This window comes from Amia ocellicauda, chromosome 8, assembly GCF_036373705.1.
Source record: "Amia ocellicauda isolate fAmiCal2 chromosome 8, fAmiCal2.hap1, whole genome shotgun sequence".
NCBI lineage: Eukaryota > Metazoa > Chordata > Actinopteri > Amiiformes > Amiidae > Amia > Amia ocellicauda.
In genome coordinates this window covers 9,094,284-9,114,283 of record NC_089857.1, presented here as the reverse complement: position 1 = coordinate 9,114,283, position 20,000 = coordinate 9,094,284, and the positions used below count along the sequence as shown (strand labels likewise).

Genomic DNA, 20,000 nt, shown 5'->3' with positions numbered 1-20,000 from the left:
GCTGTAAGCTTTTGCATCTTTTACACACCAGAGGGCGACAAATCACGAGTTTTAACTTTGGATACACGCAATTTCATCATTATTTCAGATTTGACTTCCCCAAATACACAGGCATACAATAGATCTTGTTCTCCAACGTAAACGGTCCCTAGTAACTAGGGTACATTCGTAAATAAATTGAGCATCATGGCTAGAAGTGACTAAATGTTGCCTAATCTTTCTCATCGAGAAATGACACAATTACAGCAACACAAAAAGGAACTCCACCGGACAAAGTTCAGTGCTCACAAGGAGCCTCATTCAACACACACGGTTCCATTCCCATTCATGCAAAGCACGAAAGTGTAAAACTTGGGAACATGCTTGAGAGCAAAGATCACATTCAATCTCATTCAAGGCACGGATGTGAATGCAACGGGATGAAATTACTGAAATGATGCCTGCCCTCGAACTGTGATGATGGACTACCCGACTCGCCAATAATATTGGGTTCTGGTGTATTGAAATACAGGAGCTGCTGGATTTGTGTGTTTTCTTACCCCCTCACCATAGTTTGTCAAATGTTTAAACAACTGAACTTATATTCAAGGTTTATTTCTCTTCATATGTTTTACTGGTTTACATTTGTCTCAGCAACCTGTTGAATGATTCTTCTGCTTTCAAAACAAAATGACAACAGGATGAATGCACACACTTGAAAATACAATACATGCAATGTTATGCATCATAGTGATGCAACCTCCTTTCAGTTTCATACTGCATGTCAATTGAAATCCTTACTGAAATGCACACCTTCTCAAGATTGCGCTTGACTGGCGTGTCAGGCACTCAATTACAGCTGTATTATCAAGACAATGTGTTCGTTTTGTAAAATATAGTTCCGGTCTGGTGTGGCACCCCAGCTAACGCACAACGTTGCCACAACGTTTCGTGTTAGCAGGGACTGTCTGCGGCGCGCTGGTGTGTCCCGGACTTTAGAGTAGAGAGACAGTTCATTTGCAAGTATGAGCGGCAGAAACGGATATTGCCTTCCCTTTAAGTAGAGCGTCAGGGACAGCCTCCCTGGCTTACGGCCATACTAGCCTGAATACGCCCGATCTCGGAAGCTAAGCAGGCTCGGGCCTGGTCAGTACTTGGATGGTAGACCGCCTGGGAATACCAGGTGCTGTAAGCTTTTGCATCTTTTACACACCAGAGGGCGACAAATCACGAGTTTTAACTTTGGATACACGCAATTTCATCATTATTTCAGATTTGACTTCCCCAAATACACAGGCATACAATAGATCTTGTTCTCCAACGTAAACGGTCCCTAGTAACTAGGGTACATTCGTAAATAAATTGAGCATCATGGCTAGAAGTGACTAAATGTTGCCTAATCTTTCTCATCGAGAAATGACACAATTACAGCAACACAAAAAGGAACTCCACCGGACAAAGTTCAGTGCTCACAAGGAGCCTCATTCAACACACACGGTTCCATTCCCATTCATGCAAAGCACGAAAGTGTAAAACTTGGGAACATACTTGAGAGCAAAGATCACATTCAATCTCATTCAAGGCACGGATGTGAATGCAACGGGATGAAATTACTGAAATGATGCCTGCCCTCGAACTGTGATGATGGACTACCCGACTCGCCAATAATATTGGGTTCTGGTGTATTGAAATACAGGAGCTGCTGGATTTGTGTGTTTTCTTACCCCCTCACCATAGTTTGTCAAATGTTTAAACAACTGAACTTATATTCAAGGTTTGTTTCTCTTCATATGTTTTACTGGTTTACATTTGTCTCAGCAACCTGTTGAATGATTCTTCTGCTTTCAAAACAAAATGACAACAGGATGAATGCACACACTTGAAAATACAATACATGCAATGTTATGCATCATAGTGATGCAACCTCCTTTCAGTTTCATACTGCATGTCAATTGAAATCCTTACTGAAATGCACACCTTCTCAAGATTGCGCTTGACTGCCGTGTCAGGCACTCAATTACAGCTGTATTATCAAGACAATGTGTTCGTTTTGTAAAATATAGTTCCGGTCTGGTGTGGCACCCCAGCTAACGCACAACGTTGCCACAACGTTGCCACAACGTTTCGTGTTAGCAGGGACTGTCTGCGGCGCGCTGGTGTGTCCCGGACTTTAGAGTAGAGAGACAGTTCATTTGCAAGTATCAGCGGCAGAAACGGATATTGCCTTCCCTTTAAGTAGAGCGTCAGGGACAGCCTCCCTGGCTTACGGCCATACTAGCCTGAATACGCCCGATCTCGGAAGCTAAGCAGGCTCGGGCCTGGTCAGTACTTGGATGGGAGACCGCCTGGGATTACCAGGTGCTGTAAGCTTTTGCATCTTTTACACACCAGAGGGCGACAAATCACGAGTTTTAACTTTGGATACACGCAATTTCATCATTATTTCAGATTTGACTTCCCCAAATACACAGGCATACAATAGATCTTGTTCTCCAACGTAAACGGTCCCTAGTAACTAGGGTACATTCGTAAATAAATTGAGCATCATGGCTAGAAGTGACTAAATGTTGCCTAATCTTTCTCATCGAGAAATGACACAATTACAGCAACACAAAAAGGAACTCCACCGGACAAAGTTCAGTGCTCACAAGGAGCCTCATTCAACACACACGGTTCCATTCCCATTCATGCAAAGCACGAAAGTGTAAAACTTGGGAACATACTTGAGAGCAAAGATCACATTCAATCTCATTCAAGGCACGGATGTGAATGCAACGGGATGAAATTACTGAAATGATGCCTGCCCTCGAACTGTGATGATGGACTACCCGACTCGCCAATAATATTGGGTTCTGGTGTATTGAAATACAGGAGCTGCTGGATTTGTGTGTTTTCTTACCCCCTCACCATAGTTTGTCAAATGTTTAAACAACTGAACTTATATTCAAGGTTTGTTTCTCTTCATATGTTTTACTGGTTTACATTTGTCTCAGCAACCTGTTGAATGATTCTTCTGCTTTCAAAACAAAATGACAACAGGATGAATGCACACACTTGAAAATACAATACATGCAATGTTATGCATCATAGTGATGCAACCTCCTTTCAGTTTCATACTGCATGTCAATTGAAATCCTTACTGAAATGCACACCTTCTCAAGATTGCGCTTGACTGGCGTGTCAGGCACTCAATTACAGCTGTATTATCAAGACAATGTGTTCGTTTTGTAAAATATAGTTCCGGTCTGGTGTGGCACCCCAGCTAACGCACAACGTTGCCACAACGTTTCGTGTTAGCAGGGACTGTCTGCGGCGCGCTGGTGTGTCCCGGACTTTAGAGTAGAGAGACAGTTCAACTGTAAGTATGAACGGCAGAAACGGATATTGCCTTCCCTTTAAGTAGAGCGTCAGGGACAGCATTCCTGGCTTACGGCCATACTAGCCTGAATACGCGCGATCTCGTCCGATCTCGGAAGCTAAGCAGGCTCGGGCCTGGTCAGTACTTGGATGGGAGACCGCCTGGGAATACCAGGTGCTGTAAGCTTTTGCATCTTTTACACACCAGAGGGCGACAAATCACGAGTTTTAACTTTGGATACACGCAATTTCATCATTATTTCAGATTTGACTTCCCCAAATACACAGGCATACAATAGATCTTGTTCTCCAACGGAAACGGTCCCTAGTAACTAGGGTACATTCGTAAATAAATTGAGCATCATGGCTAGAAGTGACTAAATGTTGCCTAATCTTTCTCATCGAGAAATGACACAATTACAGCAACACAAAAAGGAACTCCACCGGACAAAGTTCAGTGCTCACAAGGAGCCTCATTCAACACACACGGTTCCATTCCCATTCATGCAAAGCACGAAAGTGTAAAACTTGGGAACATACTTGAGAGCAAAGATCACATTCAATCTCATTCAAGGCACGGATGTGAATGCAACGGGATGAAATTACTGAAATGATGCCTGCCCTCGAACTGTGATGATGGACTACCCGACTCGCCAATAATATTGGGTTCTGGTGTATTGAAATACAGGAGCTGCTGGATTTGTGTGTTTTCTTACCCCCTCACCATAGTTTGTCAAATGTTTAAACAACTGAACTTATATTCAAGGTTTGTTTCTCTTCATATGTTTTACTGGTTTACATTTGTCTCAGCAACCTGTTGAATGATTCTTCTGCTTTCAAAACAAAATGACAACAGGATGAATGCACACACTTGAAAATACAATACATGCAATGTTATGCATCATAGTGATGCAACCTCCTTTCAGTTTCATACTGCATGTCAATTGAAATCCTTACTGAAATGCACACCTTCTCAAGATTGCGCTTGACTGGCGTGTCAGGCACTCAATTACAGCTGTATTATCAAGACAATGTGTTCGTTTTGTAATACATAGTTCCGGTCTGGTGTGGCACCCCAGCTAACGCACAACGTTGCCACAACGTTTCGTGTTAGCAGGGACTGTCTGCGGCGCGCTGGTTTGTCCCGGGCTTTAGAGTAGAGTGACAGTTCAACTGTAAGTATGAACGGCAGAAACTGATATTGCCTTCCCTTTAAGTAGAGCGTCAGGGACAGCCTCCCTGGCTTACGGCCATACTAGCCTGAATACGCCCGATCTCGTCCGATCTCGGAAGCTAAGCAGGCTCGGGCCTGGTCAGTACTTGGATGGGAGACTGCCTGGGAATACCGGGTGCTGTAAGCTTTTGCATCTTTTACACACCAGAGGGCGACAAATCACGAGTTTTAACTTTGGATACACGCAATTTCATCATTATTTCAGATTTGACTTCCCCAAATACACAGGCATACAATAGATCTTGTTCTCCAACGTAAACGGTCCCTAGTAACTAGGGTACATTCGTAAATAAATTGAGCATCATGGCTAGAAGTGACTAAATGTTGCCTAATCTTTCTCATCGAGAAATGACACAATTACAGCAACACAAAAAGGAACTCCACCGGACAAAGTTCAGTGCTCACAAGGAGCCTCATTCAACACACACGGTTCCATTCCCATTCATGCAATGCACGAAAGTGTAAAACTTGGGAACATACTTGAGAGCAAAGATCACATTCAATCTCATTCAAGGCACGGATGTGAATGCAACGGGATGAAATTACTGAAATGATGCCTGCCCTCGAACTGTGATGATGGACTACCCGACTCGCCAATAATATTGGGTTCTGGTGTATTGAAATACAGGAGCTGCTGGATTTGTGTGTTTTTTTACCCCCTCACCATAGTTTGTCAAATGTTTAAACAACTGAACTTATATTCAAGGTTTGTTTCTCTTCATATGTTTTACTGGTTTACATTTGTCTCAGCAACCTGTTGAATGATTCTTCTGCTTTCAAAACAAAATGACAACAGGATGAATGCACACACTTGAAAATACAATACATGCAATGTTATGCATCATAGTGATGCAACCTCCTTTCAGTTTCATACTGCATGTCAATTGAAATCCTTACTGAAATGCACACCTTCTCAAGATTGCGCTTGACTGGCGTGTCAGGCACTCAATTACAGCTGTTTTATCAAGACAACGTGTTCGTTTTGTAATATATAGTTCCGGTCTGGTGTGGCACCCCAGCTAACGCACAACGTTGCCACAATGTTGCCACAACGTGGCGTGTTAGCAGGGACTGTCTGCGGCGCGCTGGTGTGTCCCGGGCTTTAGAGTAGAGAGACAGTTCAACTGTAAGTATGAACGGCAGAAACGGATATTGCCTTCCCTTTAAGTAGAGTGTCAGGGACAGCATTCCTGGCTTACGGCCATACTAGCCTGAATACGCCCGATCTCGGAAGCTAAGCAGGCTTGGGCCAGGTCAGTACTTGGATGGGAGACCGCCTGGGAATACCAGGTGCTGTAAGCTTTTGCATCTTTTACACACCAGAGGGCGACAAATCACGAGTTTTAACTTTGGATACACGCAATTTCATCATTATTTCAGATTTGACTTCCCCAAATACACAGGCATACAATAGATCTTGTTCTCCAACGTAAACGGTCCCTAGTAACTAGGGTACATTCGTAAATAAATTGAGCATCATGGCTAGAAGTGACTAAATGTTGCCTAATCTTTCTCATCGAGAAATGACACAATTACAGCAACACAAAAAGGAACTCCACCGGACAAAGTTCAGTGCTCACAAGGAGCCTCATTCAACACACACGGTTCCATTCCCATTCATGCAATGCACGAAAGTGTAAAACTTGGGAACATACTTGAGAGCAAAGATCACATTCAATCTCATTCAAGGCACGGATGTGAATGCAACGGGATGAAATTACTGAAATGATGCCTGCCCTCGAACTGTGATGTTGGAATACCCGACTCGCCAATAATATTGGGTTCTGGTGTATTGAAATACAGGAGCTGCTGGATTTGTGTGTTTTTTTACCCCCTCACCATAGTTTGTCAAATGTTTAAACAACTGAACTTATATTCAAGGTTTGTTTCTCTTCATATGTTTTACTGGTTTACATTTGTCTCAGCAACCTGTTGAATGATTCTTCTGCTTTCAAAACAAAATGACAACAGGATGAATGCACACACTTGAAAATACAATACATGCAATGTTATGCATCATAGTGATGCAACCTCCTTTCAGTTTCATACTGCATGTCAATTGAAATCCTTACTGAAATGCACACCTTCTCAAGATTGCGCTTGACTGGCGTGTCAGGCACTCAATTACAGCTGTTTTATCAAGACAACGTGTTCGTTTTGTAATATATAGTTCCGGTCTGGTGTGGCACCCCAGCTAACGCACAATGTTGCCACAACGTGGCGTGTTAGCAGGGACTGTCTGCGGCGCGCTGGTGTGTCCCGGGCTTTACAGTAGAGAGACAGTTCAACTGTAAGTATGAACGGCAGAAACGGATATTGCCTTCCCTTTAAGTAGAGCGTCAGGGACAGCCTCCCTGGCTTACGGCCATACTAGCCTGAATACGCCCGATCTCGTCCGATCTCGGAAGCTAAGCAGGCTCGTTCCTGGTCAGTACTTGGATGGGAGACCGCCTGGGAATACCTGGTGCTGTAAGCTTTTGCATCTTTTACACACCAGAGGGCGACAAATCACGAGTTTTAACTTTGGATACACGCAATTTCATCATTATTTCAGATTTGACTTCCCCAAATACACAGGCATACAATAGATCTTGTTCTCCAACGTAAACGGTCCCTAGTAACTAGGGTACATTCGTAAATAAATTGAGCATCATGGCTAGAAGTGACTAAATGTTGCCTAATCTTTCTCATAAAGAAATGAGACAATTACAGCAACACAAAAAAGAACTCCACCGGACAAAGTTCAGTGCTCACAAGGAGCCTCATTCAACACACACGGTTCCATTCCCATTCATGCAAAGCACGAAAGTGTAAAACTTGGGAACATACTTGAGAGCAAAGATCACATTCAATCTCATTCAAGGCACGGATGTGAATGCAACGGGATGAAATTACTGAAATGATGACTGCCCTCGAACTGTGAAGATGGACTACCCGACTTGCCAATAATATTGGGTTCTGGTGTATTGAAATACAGGAGCTGCTGGATTTGTGTGTTTTCTTACCCCCTCACCATAGTTTGTCAAATGTTTAAACAACTGAACTTATATTCAAGGTTTGTTTCTCTTCATATGTTTTACTGGTTTACATTTGTCTCAGCAACCTGTTGAATGATTCTTCTGCTTTCAAAACAAAATGACAACAGGATGAATGCACACACTTGAAAATACAATACATGCAATGTTATGCATCATAGTGATGCAACCTCCTTTCAGTTTCATACTGCATGTCAATTGAAATCCTTACTGAAATGCACACCTTCTCAAGATTGCGCTTGACTGGCGTGTCAGGCACTCAATTACAGCTGTTTTATCAAGACAATGTGTTCGTTTTGTAAAATATAGTTCCGGTCTGGTGTGGCACCCCAGCTAACGCACAACGCTGCCACAACGTTGCCACAACGTGGCGTGTTAGCAGGGACTGTCTGCGGCGCGCTGGTGTGTCCCGGGCTTTAGAGTAGAGAGACAGTTCAACTGTAAGTATGAACGGCAGAAACGGATATTGCCTTCCCTTTAACTAGAGCGTCAGGGACAGCCTCCCTGGCTTACGGCTATACTAGCCTGAATACGCCCGATCTCGTCCGATCTCGGAAGCCAAGCAGGCTCGGGTCTGGTCAGTACTTGGATGGGAGACCGCCTGGGAATACCAGGTGCTGTAAGCTTCTGCACCTTTTACACACCAGAGGGCGACAAATCACGAGTTTTAACTTTGGATACACACAATTTCATCATTATTTCAGATTTTACTTCCCCAAATACACAGGCATACAATAGATCTTGTTCTCCAATGTAAACGGTCCCTAGTAACTAGGGTACATTCGTAAATAAATTGAGCATCATGGCTAGAAGTGACTAAATGTTGCCTAATCTTTCTCATCGAGAAATGACACAATTACAGCAACACAAAAAGAACTCCACCGGACAAAGTTCAGTGCTCACAAGGAGCCTCATTCAACACACACGGTTCCATTCCCATTCATGCAAAGCACGAAAGTGTAAAACTTGGGAACATACTTGAGAGCAAAGATCACATTCAATCTCATTCAAGGCACGGATGTGAATGCAACGGGATGAAATTACTGAAATGATGCCTGCCCTCGAACTGTGATGATGGACTACCCGACTCGCCAATAATATTGGGTTCTGGTGTATTGAAATACAGGAGCTGCTGGATTTGTGTGTTTTCTTACCCCCTCACCATAGTTTGTCAAATGTTTAAACAACTGAACTTATATTCAAGGTTTGTTTCTCTTCATATGTTTTACTGGTTTACATTTGTCTCAGCAACCTGTTGAATGATTCTTCTGCTTTCAAAACAAAATGACAACAGGATGAATGCACACACTTGAAAATACAATACATGCAATGTTATGCATCATAGTGATGCAACCTCCTTTCAGTTTCATACTGCATGTCAATTGAAATCCTTACTGAAATGCACACCTTCTCAAGATTGCGCTTGACTGGCGTGTCAGGCACTCAATTACAGCTGTATTATCAAGACAATGTGTTCGTTTTGTAAAATATAGTTCCGGTCTGGTGTGGCACCCCAGCTAACGCACAACGTTGCCACAACGTTTCGTGTTAGCAGGGACTGTCTGCGGCGCGCTGGTGTGTCCCGGAATTTAGAGTAGAGAGACAGTTCAACTGCAAGTATGAGCGGCAGAAACGGATATTGCCTTCCCTTTAAGTAGAGCGTCAGGGACAGCCTCCCTGGCTTACGGCCATACTAGCCTGAATAAGCCCGATCTCGTCCGATCTCGGAAGCTAAGCAGGCTCGGGCCTGGTCAGTCCTTGGATGGGAGACCGCCTGGGAATACCAGGTGCTGTAAGCTTTTGCATCTTTTACACACCAGAGGGCGACAAATCACGAGTTTTAACTTTGGATACACGCAATTTCATCATTATTTCAGATTTGACTTCCCCAAATACACAGGCATACAATAGATCTTGTTCTCCAACGTAAACGGTCCCTAGTAACTAGGGTACATTCGTAAATAAATTGAGCATCATGGCTAGAAGTGACTAAATGTTGCCTAATCTTTCTCATCGAGAAATGACACAATTACAGCAACACAAAAAGGAACTCCACCGGACAAAGTTCAGTGCTCACAAGGAGCCTCATTCAACACACACGGTTCCATTCCCATTCATGCAAAGCACGAAAGTGTAAAACTTGGGAACATACTTGAGAGCAAAGATCACATTCAATCTCATTCAAGGCACGGATGTGAATGCACCGGGATGAAATTACTGAAATGATGCCTGCCCTCGAACTGTGATGATTGACTACCCGACTCGCCAATAATATTGGGTTCTGGTGTTTTGAAATACAGGAGCTGCTGGATTTGTGTGTTTTCTTACCCCCTCACCATAGTTTGTCAAATGTTTAAACAACTGAACTTATATTCAAGGTTTGTTTCTCTTCAAATGTTTTACTGGTTTACATTTGTCTCAGCAACCTGTTGAATGATTCTTCTGCTTTCAAAACAAAATGACAACAGGATGAATGCACACACTTGAAAATACAATACATGCAATGTTATGCATCATAGTGATGCAACCTCCTTTCAGTTTCATACTGAATGTCAATTGAAATCCTTACTGAAATGCACACCTTCTCAAGATTGCGCTTGACAGGAGTGTCAGGCACTCAATTACAGCTGTTTTATCAAGACAATGTGTTCGTTTTGTAATATATAGTTCCGGTCTGGTGTGGCACCCCAGCTAACGCACAACGTTGCCACAATGTTGCCACAACGTGGCGTGTTAGCAGGGACTGTCTGCGGCGCGCTGGTGTGTCCCGGGCTTTAGAGTAGAGAGACAGTTCAACTGTAAGTATGAACGGCAGAAACGGATATTGCCTTCCCTTTAAGTAGAGCGTCAGGGACAGCCTTCCTGCTTTACGGCCATACTAGCCTGAATACGCCCGATCTCGTCCGATCTCGGAAGCCAAGCAGGCTCGGGCCTGGTCAGTACTTGGATGGGAGACTGCCTGGGAATACCAGGTGCTGTAAGCTCTTGCACCTTTTAATAAACTAGAGGGCGACATATCACGAGTTTTAACTTTGGATACACACAATTTCATCATTATTTCAGATTTTACTTCCCCAAATACACAGGCATACAATAGATCTTGTTCTCCAACGTAAACGGTCCCTAGTAACTAGGGTACATTCGTAAATAAATTGAGCATCATGGCTAGAAGTGACTAAATGTTGCCTAATCTTTCTTATCGAGAAATGACACATTTACAGCAACACAAAAAGGAACTCCACCGGACAAAGTTCAGTGCTCACAAGGAGCCTCATTCAACACACACGGTTCCATTCCCATTCATGCAAAGCACGAAAGTGTAAAACTTGGGAACATACTTGAGAGCAAAGATCACATTCAATCTCATTCAAGGCACGGATGTGAATGCAACGGGATGAAATTACTGAAATGATGCCTGCCCTCGAACTGTGATGATGGACTACCCGACTCGCCAATAATATTGGGTTCTGGTGTATTGAAATACAGGAGCTGCTGGATTTGTGTGTTTTCTTACCCCCTCACCATAGTTTGTCAAATGTTTAAACAACTGAACTTATATTCAAGGTTTGTTTCTCTTCATATGTTTTACTGGTTTACATTTGTCTCAGCAACCTGTTGAATGATTCTTCTGCTTTCAAAACAAAATGACAACAGGATGAATGCACACACTTGAAAATACAATACATGCAATGTTATGCATCATAGTGATGCAACCTCCTTTCAGTTTCATACTGCATGTCAATTGAAATCCTTACTGAAATGCACACCTTCTCAAGATTGCGCTTGACTGGCGTGTCAGGCACTCAATTACAGCTGTATTATCAAGACAATGTGTTCGTTTTGTAAAATATAGTTCCGGTCTGGTGTGGCACCCCAGCTAACGCACAACGTTGCCACAACGTTTCGTGTTAGCAGGGACTGCCTGCGGCGCGCTGGTGTGTCCCGGACTTTAGAGTAGAGAGACAGTTCAACTGCAAGTATGAGCGGCAGAAACGGATATTGCCTTCCCTTTAAGTAGAGCGTCAGGGACAGCCTCCCTGGCTTACGGCCATACTAGCCTGAATACGCCCGATCTCGTCCGATCTCGGAAGTCAAGCAGGTTTGGGCCTGGTCAGTACTTGGATGGGAGACCGCCTTGGAATACCAGGTGCTGTAAGCTTTTGCATCTTTTACACACCAGAGGGCGACAAATCACGAGTTTTAACTTTGGATACACGCAATTTCATCAATATTTCAGATTTTACTTCCCCAAATACACAGGCATACAATAGATCTTGTTCTCCAACGTAAACGGTCCCTAGTAACTAGGGTACATTCGTAAATAAATTGAGCATCATGGCTAGAAGTGACTAAATGTTGCCTAATCTTTCTCATCGAGAAATGACACAATTACAGCAACACAAAAAGGAACTCCACCGGACAAAGTTCAGTGCTCACAAGGAGCCTCATTCAACACACACGGTTCCATTCCCATTCATGCAAAGCACGAAAGTGTAAAACTTGGGAACATACTTGAGAGCAAAGATCACATTCAATCTCATTCAAGGCACGGATGTGAATGCAACGGGATGAAATTACTGAAATGATGCCTGCCCTCGAACTGTGATGATGGACTACCCGACTCGCCAATAATATTGGGTTCTGGTGTATTGAAATACAGGAGCTGCTGGATTTGTGTGTTTTCTTACCCCCTCACCATAGTTTGTCAAATGTTTAAACAACTGAACTTATATTCAAGGTTTGTTTCTCTTCATATGTTTTACTGGTTTACATTTGTCTCAGCAACCTCAGCAAGAATGATTCTTCTGCTTTCAAAACAAAATGACAACAGGATGAATGCACACACTTGAAAATACAATACATGCAATGTTATGCATCATAGTGATGCAACCTCCTTTCAGTTTCATACTGCATGTCAATTGAAATCCTTACTGAAATGCACACCTTCTCAAGATTGCGCTTGACTGGCGTGTCAGGCACTCAATTACAGCTGTATTATCAAGACAATGTGTTCGTTTTGTAATATATAGTTCCGGTCTGGTGTGGCACCCCAGCTAACGCACAACGTTGCCACAACGTTTCGTGTTAGCAGGGACTGTCTGCGGCGCGCTGGTGTGTCCCGGACTTTAGAGTAGAGAGACAGTTCAACTGCAAGTATGAGCGGCAGAAACGGATATTGCCTTCCCTTTAAGTAGAGCGTCAGGGACAGCCTCCCTGGCTTACGGCCATACTAGCCTGAATACGCCCGATCTCGTCCGATCTCGGAAGCTAAGCAGGCTCGGGCCTGGTCAGTACTTGGATGGGAGACCGCCTGGGAATACCAGGTGCTGTAAGCTTTTGCATCTTTTACACACCAAAGGGCGACAAATCACAAGTTTTAACTTTGGATACACGCAATTTCATCATTATTTCAGATTTGACTTCCCCAAATACACAGGCATACAATAGATCTTGTTCTCCAACGTAAACGGTCCCTAGTAACTAGTGTACATTTGTAAATAAATTGAGCATCATGGCTAGAAGTGACTAAATGTTGCCTAATCTTTCTCATCGAGAAATGACACAATTACAGCAACACAAAAAGGAACTCCACCGGACAAAGTTCAGTGCTCACAAGGAGCCTCATTCAACACACACGGTTCCATTCCCATTCATGCAAAGCACGAAAGTGTAAAACTTGGGAACATACTTGAGAGCAAAGATCACATTCAATCTCATTCAAGGCACGGATGTGAATGCAACGGGATGAAATTACTGAAATGATGCCTGCCCTCGAACTGTGATGATGGACTACCCGACTCGCCAATAATATTGGGTTCTGGTGTATTGAAATACAGGAGCTGCTGGATTTGTGTGTTTTCTTACCCCCTCACCATAGTTTGTCAAATGTTTAAACAACTGAACTTATATTCAAGGTTTGTTTCTCTTCATATGTTTTACTGGTTTACATTTGTCTCAGCAACCTGTTGAATGATTCTTCTGCTTTCAAAACAAAATGACAACAGGATGAATGCACACACTTGAAAATACAATACATGCAATGTTATGCATCATAGTGATGCAACCTCCTTTCAGTTTCATACTGCATGTCAATTGAAATCCTTACTGAAATGCACACCTTCTCAAGATTGCGCTTGACTGGCGTGTCAGGCACTCAATTACAGCTGTTTTATCAAGACAATGTGTTCGTTTTGTAATATATAGTTCCGGTCTGGTGTGGCACCCCAGCTAACGCACAACGTTGCCACAATGTTGCCACAACGTGGCGTGTTAGCAGGGACTGTCTGCGGCGCGCTGGTGTGTCCCGGGCTTTAGAGTAGAGAGACAGTTCAACTGTAAGTATGAACGGCAGAAACGGATATTGCCTTCCCTTTAAGTAGCGCGTCAGGGACAGCCTCCCTGGCTTACGACCATACTATCCTGAATACGCCCGATCTCGTCCGATCTCGGAAGCTAAGCAGGCTTGGGCCTGGTCAGTACTTGGATGGGAGACCCCCTGGGAATACCAGGTGCTGTAAGCTTTTGCATCTTTTACACACCAAAGGGCGACAAATCACGAGTTTTAACTTTGGATACACGCAATTTCATCATTATTTCAGATTTGACTTCCCCAAATACACAGGCATACAATAGATCTTGTTCTCCAACGTAAACGGTCCCTAGTAACTAGTGTACATTCGTAAATAAATTGAGCATCATGGCTAGAAGTGACTAAATGTTGCCTAATCTTTCTCATCGAGAAATGACACAATTACAGCAACACAAAAAGGAACTCCACCGGACAAAGTTCAGTGCTCACAAGGAGCCTCATTCAACACACACGGTTCCATTCCCATTCATGCAAAGCACGAAAGTGTAAAACTTGGGAAAATACTTGAGAGCAAAGATCACATTCAATCTCATTCAAGGCACGGATGTGAATGCAACGGGATGAAATTACTGAAATGATGCCTGCCCTCGAACTGTGATGATGGACTACCCGACTCGCCAATAATATTGGGTTCTGGTGTATTGAAATACAGGAGCTGCTGGATTTGTGTGTTTTCTTACCCCCTCACCATAGTTTGTCAAATGTTTAAACAACTGAACTTATATTCAAGGTTTGTTTCTCTTCATATGTTTTACTGGTTTACATTTGTCTCAGCAACCTGTTGAATGATTCTTCTGCTTTCAAAACAAAATGACAACAGGATGAATGCACACACTTGAAAATACAATACATGCAATGTTATGCATCATAGTGATGCAACCTCCTTTCAGTTTCATACTGCATGTCAATTGAAATCCTTACTGAAATGCACACCTTCTCAAGATTGCGCTTGACTGGCGTGTCAGGCACTCAATTACAGCTGTTTTATCAAGACAATGTGTTCGTTTTGTAATATATAGTTCCGGTCTGGTGTGGCACCCCAGCTAACGCACAACGTTGCCACAATGTTGCCACAACGTGGCGTGTTAGCAGGGACTGTCTGCGGCGCGCTGGTGTGTCCCGGGCTTTAGAGTAGAGAGACAGTTCAACTGTAAGTATGAACGGCAGAAACGGATATTGCCTTCCCTTTAAGTAGCGCGTCAGGGACAGCCTCCCTGGCTTACGGCCATACTAGCCTGAATACGCCCGATCTCGTCCGATCTCGGAAGCTAAGCAGGCTTGGGCCTGGTCAGTACTTGGATGGGAGACCCCCTGGGAATACCAGGTGCTGTAAGCTTTTGCATCTTTTACACACCAAAGGGCGACAAATCACGAGTTTTAACTTTGGATACACGCAATTTCATCATTATTTCAGATTTGACTTCCCCAAATACACAGGCATACAATAGATCTTGTTCTCCAACGTAAACGGTCCCTAGTAACTAGTGTACATTCGTAAATAAATTGAGCATCATGGCTAGAAGTGACTAAATGTTGCCTAATCTTTCTCATCGAGAAATGACACAATTACACCAACACAAAAAGGAACTCCACCGGACAAAGTTCAGTGCTCACAAGGAGCCTCATTCAACACACACGGTTCCATTCCCATTCATGCAAAGCACGAAAGTGTAAAACTTGGGAAAATACTTGAGAGCAAAGATCACATTCAATCTCATTCAAGGCACGGATGTGAATGCAACGGGATGAAATTACTGAAATGATGCCTGCCCTCGAACTGTGATGATGGACTACCCGACTCGCCAATAATATTGGGTTCTGGTGTATTGAAATACAGGAGCTGCTGGATTTGTGTGTTTTCTTACCCCCTCACCATAGTTTGTCAAATGTTTAAACAACTGAACTTATATTCAAGGTTTGTTTCTCTTCATATGTTTTACTGGTTTACATTTGTCTCAGCAACCTGTTGAATGATTCTTCTGCTTTCAAAACAAAATGACAACAGGATGAATGCACACACTTGAAAATACAATACATGCAATGTTATGCATCATAGTGATGCAACCTCCTTTCAGTTTCATACTGCATGTCAATTGAAATCCTTACTGAAATGCACACCTTCTCAAGATTGCGCTTGACTGGCGTGTCAGGCACTCAATTACAGCTGTTTTATCAAGACAATGTGTTCGTTTTGTAATATATAGTTCCGGTCTGGTGTGGCACCCCAGCTAACGCACAACGTTGCCACAATGTTGCCACAACGTGGCGTGTTAGCAGGGACTGTCTGCGGCGCGCTGGTGTGTCCCGGGCTTTAGAGTAGAGAGACAGTTCAACTGTAAGTATGAACGGCAGAAACGGATATTGCCTTCCCTTTAAGTAGCGCGTCAGGGACAGCCTCCCTGGCTTACGGCCATACTAGCCTGAATACGCCCGATCTCGTCCGATCTCGGAAGCTAAGCAGGCTCGGGCCTGGTCAGTACTTGGATGGGAGACCCCCTGGGAATACCAGGTGCTGTAAGCTTTTGCATCTTTTACACACCAAAGGGCGACAAATCACGAGTTTTAACTTTGGATACACGCAATTTCATCATTATTTCAGATTTGACTTCCCCAAATACACAGGCATACAATAGATCTTGTTCTCCAACGTAAACGGTCCCTAGTAACTAGTGTACATTCGTAAATAAATTGAGCATCATGGCTAGAAGTGACTAAATGTTGCCTAATCTTTCTCATCGAGAAATGACACAATTACACCAACACAAAAAGGAACTCCACCGGACAAAGTTCAGTGCTCACAAGGAGCCTCATTCAACACACACGGTTCCATTCCCATTCATGCAAAGCACGAAAGTGTAAAACTTGGGAAAATACTTGAGAGCAAAGATCACATTCAATCTCATTCAAGGCACGGATGTGAATGCAACGGGATGAAATTACTGAAATGATGCCTGCCCTCGAACTGTGATGATGGACTACCCGACTCGCCAATAATATTGGGTTCTGGTGTATTGAAATACAGGAGCTGCTGGATTTGTGTGTTTTCTTACCCCCTCACCATAGTTTGTCAAATGTTTAAACAACTGAACTTATATTCAAGGTTTGTTTCTCTTCATATGTTTTACTGGTTTACATTTGTCTCAGCAACCTGTTGAATGATTCTTCTGCTTTCAAAACAAAATGACAACAGGATGAATGTACACACTTGAAAATACAATACATTCAATGTTATGCATCATAGTGATGCAACCTCATTTCAGTTTCATACTGCATGTCAATTGAAATCCTTACTGAAATGCACACCTTCTCAAGATTGCGCTTGACTGCCGTGTCAGGCACTCAATTACAGCTGTTTTATCAAGACAATGTGTTCGTTTTGTAAAATATAGTTCCAGTCTGGTTTGGCACCCCAGCTGACGCACAACGTTGCCACAACGTTTCATGTTAGCAGGGACTGTCTGCGGCGCGCTGGTGTGTCCCGGACTTTAGAGTAGAGAGACAGTTCATTTGCAAGTATGAGCGGCAGAAACGGATATTGCCTTCCCTTTAAGTAGAGCGTCAGGGACAGCCTCCCTGGCTTACGGCCATACTAGCCTGAATACGCCCGATCTCGTCCGATCTCGGAAGCTAAGCAGGCTCGGGCCTGGTCAGTACTTGGATGGGAGACCGCCTGGGAATACCAGGTGCTGTAAGCTTTTGCATCTTTTACACACCAGAGGGCGACAAATCACGAGTTTTAACTTTGGATACACGCAATTTCATCATTATTTCAGATTTGACTTCCCCAAATACACAGGCATACAATAGATCTTGTTCTCCAACGTAAACGGTCCCTAGTAACTAGGGTACATTCGTAAATAAATTGAGCATCATGGCTAGAAGTGACTAAATGTTGCCTAATCTTTCTCATCGAGAAATGACACAATTACAGCAACACAAAAAGGAACTCCACCGGACAAAGTTCAGTGCTCACAAGGAGCCTCATTCAACACACACGGTTCCATTCCCATTCATGCAAAGCACGAAAGTGTAAAACTTGGGAACATACTTGAGAACAAAGATCACATTCAATCTCATTCAAGGCACGGATGTGAATGCAACGGGATGAAATTACTGAAATGATGCCTGCCCTCGAACTGTGATGATGGACTACCCGACTCGCCAATAATATTGGGTTCTGGTGTATTGAAATACAGGAGCTGCTGGATTTGTGTGTTTTCTTACCCCCTCACCATAGTTTGTCAAATGTTTAAACAACTGAACTTATATTCAAGGTTTGTTTCTCTTCATATGTTTTACTGGTTTACATTTGTCTCAGCAACCTGTTGAATGATTCTTCTGCTTTCAAAACAAAATGACAACAGGATGAATGCACACACTTGAAAATACAATACATGCAATGTTATGCATCATAGTGATGCAACCTCCTTTCAGTTTCATACTGCATGTCAATTGAAATCCTTACTGAAATGCACACCTTCACAAGATTGCGCTTGACTGGCGTGTCAGGCACTCAATTACAGCTGTATTATCAAGACAATGTGTTCGTTTTGTAAAATATAGTTCCGGTCTGGTGTGGCACCCCAGCTAACGCACAACGTTGCCACAATGTTGCCACAACGTGGCGTGTTAGCAGGGACTGTCTGCGGCGCGCTGGTGTGTCCCGGGCTTTAGAGTAGAGAGACAGTTCAACTGTAAGTATGAACGGCAGAAACGGATATTGCCTTCCCTTTAAGTAGAGCGTCAGGGACAGCCTCCCTGGCTTACGGCCATACTATCCTGAATACGCCCGATCTCGTCAGATCTCGGAAGCTAAGCAGGCTCGGGCCTGGTCAGTACTTGGATGGGAGACCGCCTGGGAATACCAGGTGCTGTAAGCTATTGCATCTTTTACACTCCAGAGGGCGACAAATCACGAGTTTTAACTTTGGATACACGCAATTTCATCATTATTTCAGATTTGACTTCCCCAAATACACAGGCATACAATAGATCTTGTTCTCCTACGTAAACGGTCCCTAGTAACTAGGGTACATTCGTAAATAAATTGAGCATCATGGCTAGAAGTGACTAAATGTTGCCTAATCTTTCTCATCGAGAAATGACACAATTACAGCAACACAAAAAGGAACTCCACCGGACAAAGATCAGTGCTCACAAGGAGCCTCATTCAACACACACGGTTCCATTCCCATTCATGCAAAGCACGAAAGTGTAAAACTTGGGAACATACTTGAGAACAAAGATCACATTCAATCTCATTCAAGGCACGGATGTGAATGCAACGGGATGAAATTACTGAAATGATGCCTGCCCTCGAACTGTGATGATGGACTACCCGACTCGCCAATAATATTGGGTTCTGGTGTATTGAAATACAGGAGCTGCTGGATTTGTGTGTTTTCTTACCCCCTCACCATAGTTTGTCAAATGTTTAAACAACTGAACTTATATTCAAGGTTTGTTTCTCTTCATATGTTTTACTGGTTTACATTTGTCTCAGCAACCTCAGCAAAAATGATTCTTCTGCTTTCAAAACAAAATGACAACAGGATGAATGCACACACTTGAAAATACAATACATGCAATGTTATGCATCATAGTGATGCAACCTCCTTTCAGTTTCATACTGCATGTCAATTGAAATCCTTATTGAAATGCACACCTTCTCAAGATTGCGCTTGACTGGCGTGTCAGGCACTCAATTACAGCTGTATTATCAAGACAATGTGTTCGTTTTGTAAAATATAGTTCCGGTCTGGTGTGGCACCCCAGCTAACGCACAACGTTGCCACAACGTTTCGTGTTAGCAGGGACTGTCTGCGGCGCGCTGGTGTGTCCCGGACTTTAGAGTAGAGAGACAGTTCAACTGCAAGTATGAGCGGCAGAAACGGATATTGCCTTCCCTTTAAGTAGAGCGTCAGGGACAGCCTTCCTGGCTTACGGCCATACTAGCCTGAATACGCCCGATCTCGTCCGATCTCGGAAGCTAAGCAGGCTCGGTCCTGGTCAGTACTTGGATGGG

General features: G+C 43.4%; 15 non-coding genes and 3 pseudogenes across 15 annotated transcripts in view; all 18 read left to right on the top strand.

Annotated features, from left to right (window-relative positions):
- LOC136755897 (5S ribosomal RNA) overlaps nucleotides 1-10 on the top strand; it is a 119-nt gene extending 109 nt beyond the window's left edge. The window contains exon 1 of the ribosomal RNA XR_010818006.1: nucleotides 1-10. This exon is cut by the window's left edge and continues 109 nt beyond it. This is a non-coding gene — a ribosomal RNA (5S ribosomal RNA).
- Nucleotides 11-1,065: 1,055 nt separating this feature from the next.
- Nucleotides 1,066-1,174, top strand: LOC136757681 (uncharacterized; annotated as a pseudogene).
- Nucleotides 1,175-2,240: 1,066 nt separating this feature from the next.
- On the top strand, nucleotides 2,241-2,349 carry LOC136757720 (uncharacterized; annotated as a pseudogene).
- A 1,055-nt stretch (nucleotides 2,350-3,404) lies between these two features.
- Nucleotides 3,405-3,523, top strand: LOC136756548 (5S ribosomal RNA). The gene has a single exon (XR_010818625.1). It is a non-coding gene; the product is annotated as a 5S ribosomal RNA (ribosomal RNA).
- Nucleotides 3,524-4,578: 1,055 nt separating this feature from the next.
- On the top strand, nucleotides 4,579-4,697 carry LOC136756643 (5S ribosomal RNA). The gene has a single exon (XR_010818712.1). It is a non-coding gene; the product is annotated as a 5S ribosomal RNA (ribosomal RNA).
- Nucleotides 4,698-5,763: 1,066 nt separating this feature from the next.
- LOC136757542 (uncharacterized) lies at nucleotides 5,764-5,872 on the top strand (annotated as a pseudogene).
- Nucleotides 5,873-6,927: 1,055 nt separating this feature from the next.
- Nucleotides 6,928-7,046, top strand: LOC136757317 (5S ribosomal RNA). The gene has a single exon (XR_010819350.1). It is a non-coding gene; the product is annotated as a 5S ribosomal RNA (ribosomal RNA).
- A 1,066-nt stretch (nucleotides 7,047-8,112) lies between these two features.
- LOC136757154 (5S ribosomal RNA) lies at nucleotides 8,113-8,231 on the top strand. The gene has a single exon (XR_010819195.1). It is a non-coding gene; the product is annotated as a 5S ribosomal RNA (ribosomal RNA).
- Nucleotides 8,232-9,285: 1,054 nt separating this feature from the next.
- On the top strand, nucleotides 9,286-9,404 carry LOC136757252 (5S ribosomal RNA). Its single transcript, XR_010819289.1, has one exon. It is a non-coding gene; the product is annotated as a 5S ribosomal RNA (ribosomal RNA).
- Nucleotides 9,405-10,470: 1,066 nt separating this feature from the next.
- Nucleotides 10,471-10,589, top strand: LOC136757399 (5S ribosomal RNA). The gene has a single exon (XR_010819427.1). It is a non-coding gene; the product is annotated as a 5S ribosomal RNA (ribosomal RNA).
- Nucleotides 10,590-11,645: 1,056 nt separating this feature from the next.
- On the top strand, nucleotides 11,646-11,764 carry LOC136756963 (5S ribosomal RNA). The gene has a single exon (XR_010819013.1). It is a non-coding gene; the product is annotated as a 5S ribosomal RNA (ribosomal RNA).
- Nucleotides 11,765-12,822: 1,058 nt separating this feature from the next.
- LOC136758077 (5S ribosomal RNA) lies at nucleotides 12,823-12,941 on the top strand. Its single transcript, XR_010819880.1, has one exon. It is a non-coding gene; the product is annotated as a 5S ribosomal RNA (ribosomal RNA).
- A 1,066-nt stretch (nucleotides 12,942-14,007) lies between these two features.
- On the top strand, nucleotides 14,008-14,126 carry LOC136757189 (5S ribosomal RNA). The gene has a single exon (XR_010819229.1). It is a non-coding gene; the product is annotated as a 5S ribosomal RNA (ribosomal RNA).
- Nucleotides 14,127-15,192: 1,066 nt separating this feature from the next.
- Nucleotides 15,193-15,311, top strand: LOC136755825 (5S ribosomal RNA). The gene has a single exon (XR_010817936.1). It is a non-coding gene; the product is annotated as a 5S ribosomal RNA (ribosomal RNA).
- A 1,066-nt stretch (nucleotides 15,312-16,377) lies between these two features.
- On the top strand, nucleotides 16,378-16,496 carry LOC136755836 (5S ribosomal RNA). The gene has a single exon (XR_010817946.1). It is a non-coding gene; the product is annotated as a 5S ribosomal RNA (ribosomal RNA).
- A 1,055-nt stretch (nucleotides 16,497-17,551) lies between these two features.
- LOC136758076 (5S ribosomal RNA) lies at nucleotides 17,552-17,670 on the top strand. The gene has a single exon (XR_010819879.1). It is a non-coding gene; the product is annotated as a 5S ribosomal RNA (ribosomal RNA).
- A 1,066-nt stretch (nucleotides 17,671-18,736) lies between these two features.
- On the top strand, nucleotides 18,737-18,855 carry LOC136756986 (5S ribosomal RNA). The gene has a single exon (XR_010819035.1). It is a non-coding gene; the product is annotated as a 5S ribosomal RNA (ribosomal RNA).
- A 1,058-nt stretch (nucleotides 18,856-19,913) lies between these two features.
- LOC136757114 (5S ribosomal RNA) overlaps nucleotides 19,914-20,000 on the top strand; it is a 119-nt gene continuing 32 nt past the window's right edge. The window contains exon 1 of the ribosomal RNA XR_010819157.1: nucleotides 19,914-20,000. This exon is cut by the window's right edge and continues 32 nt beyond it. This is a non-coding gene — a ribosomal RNA (5S ribosomal RNA).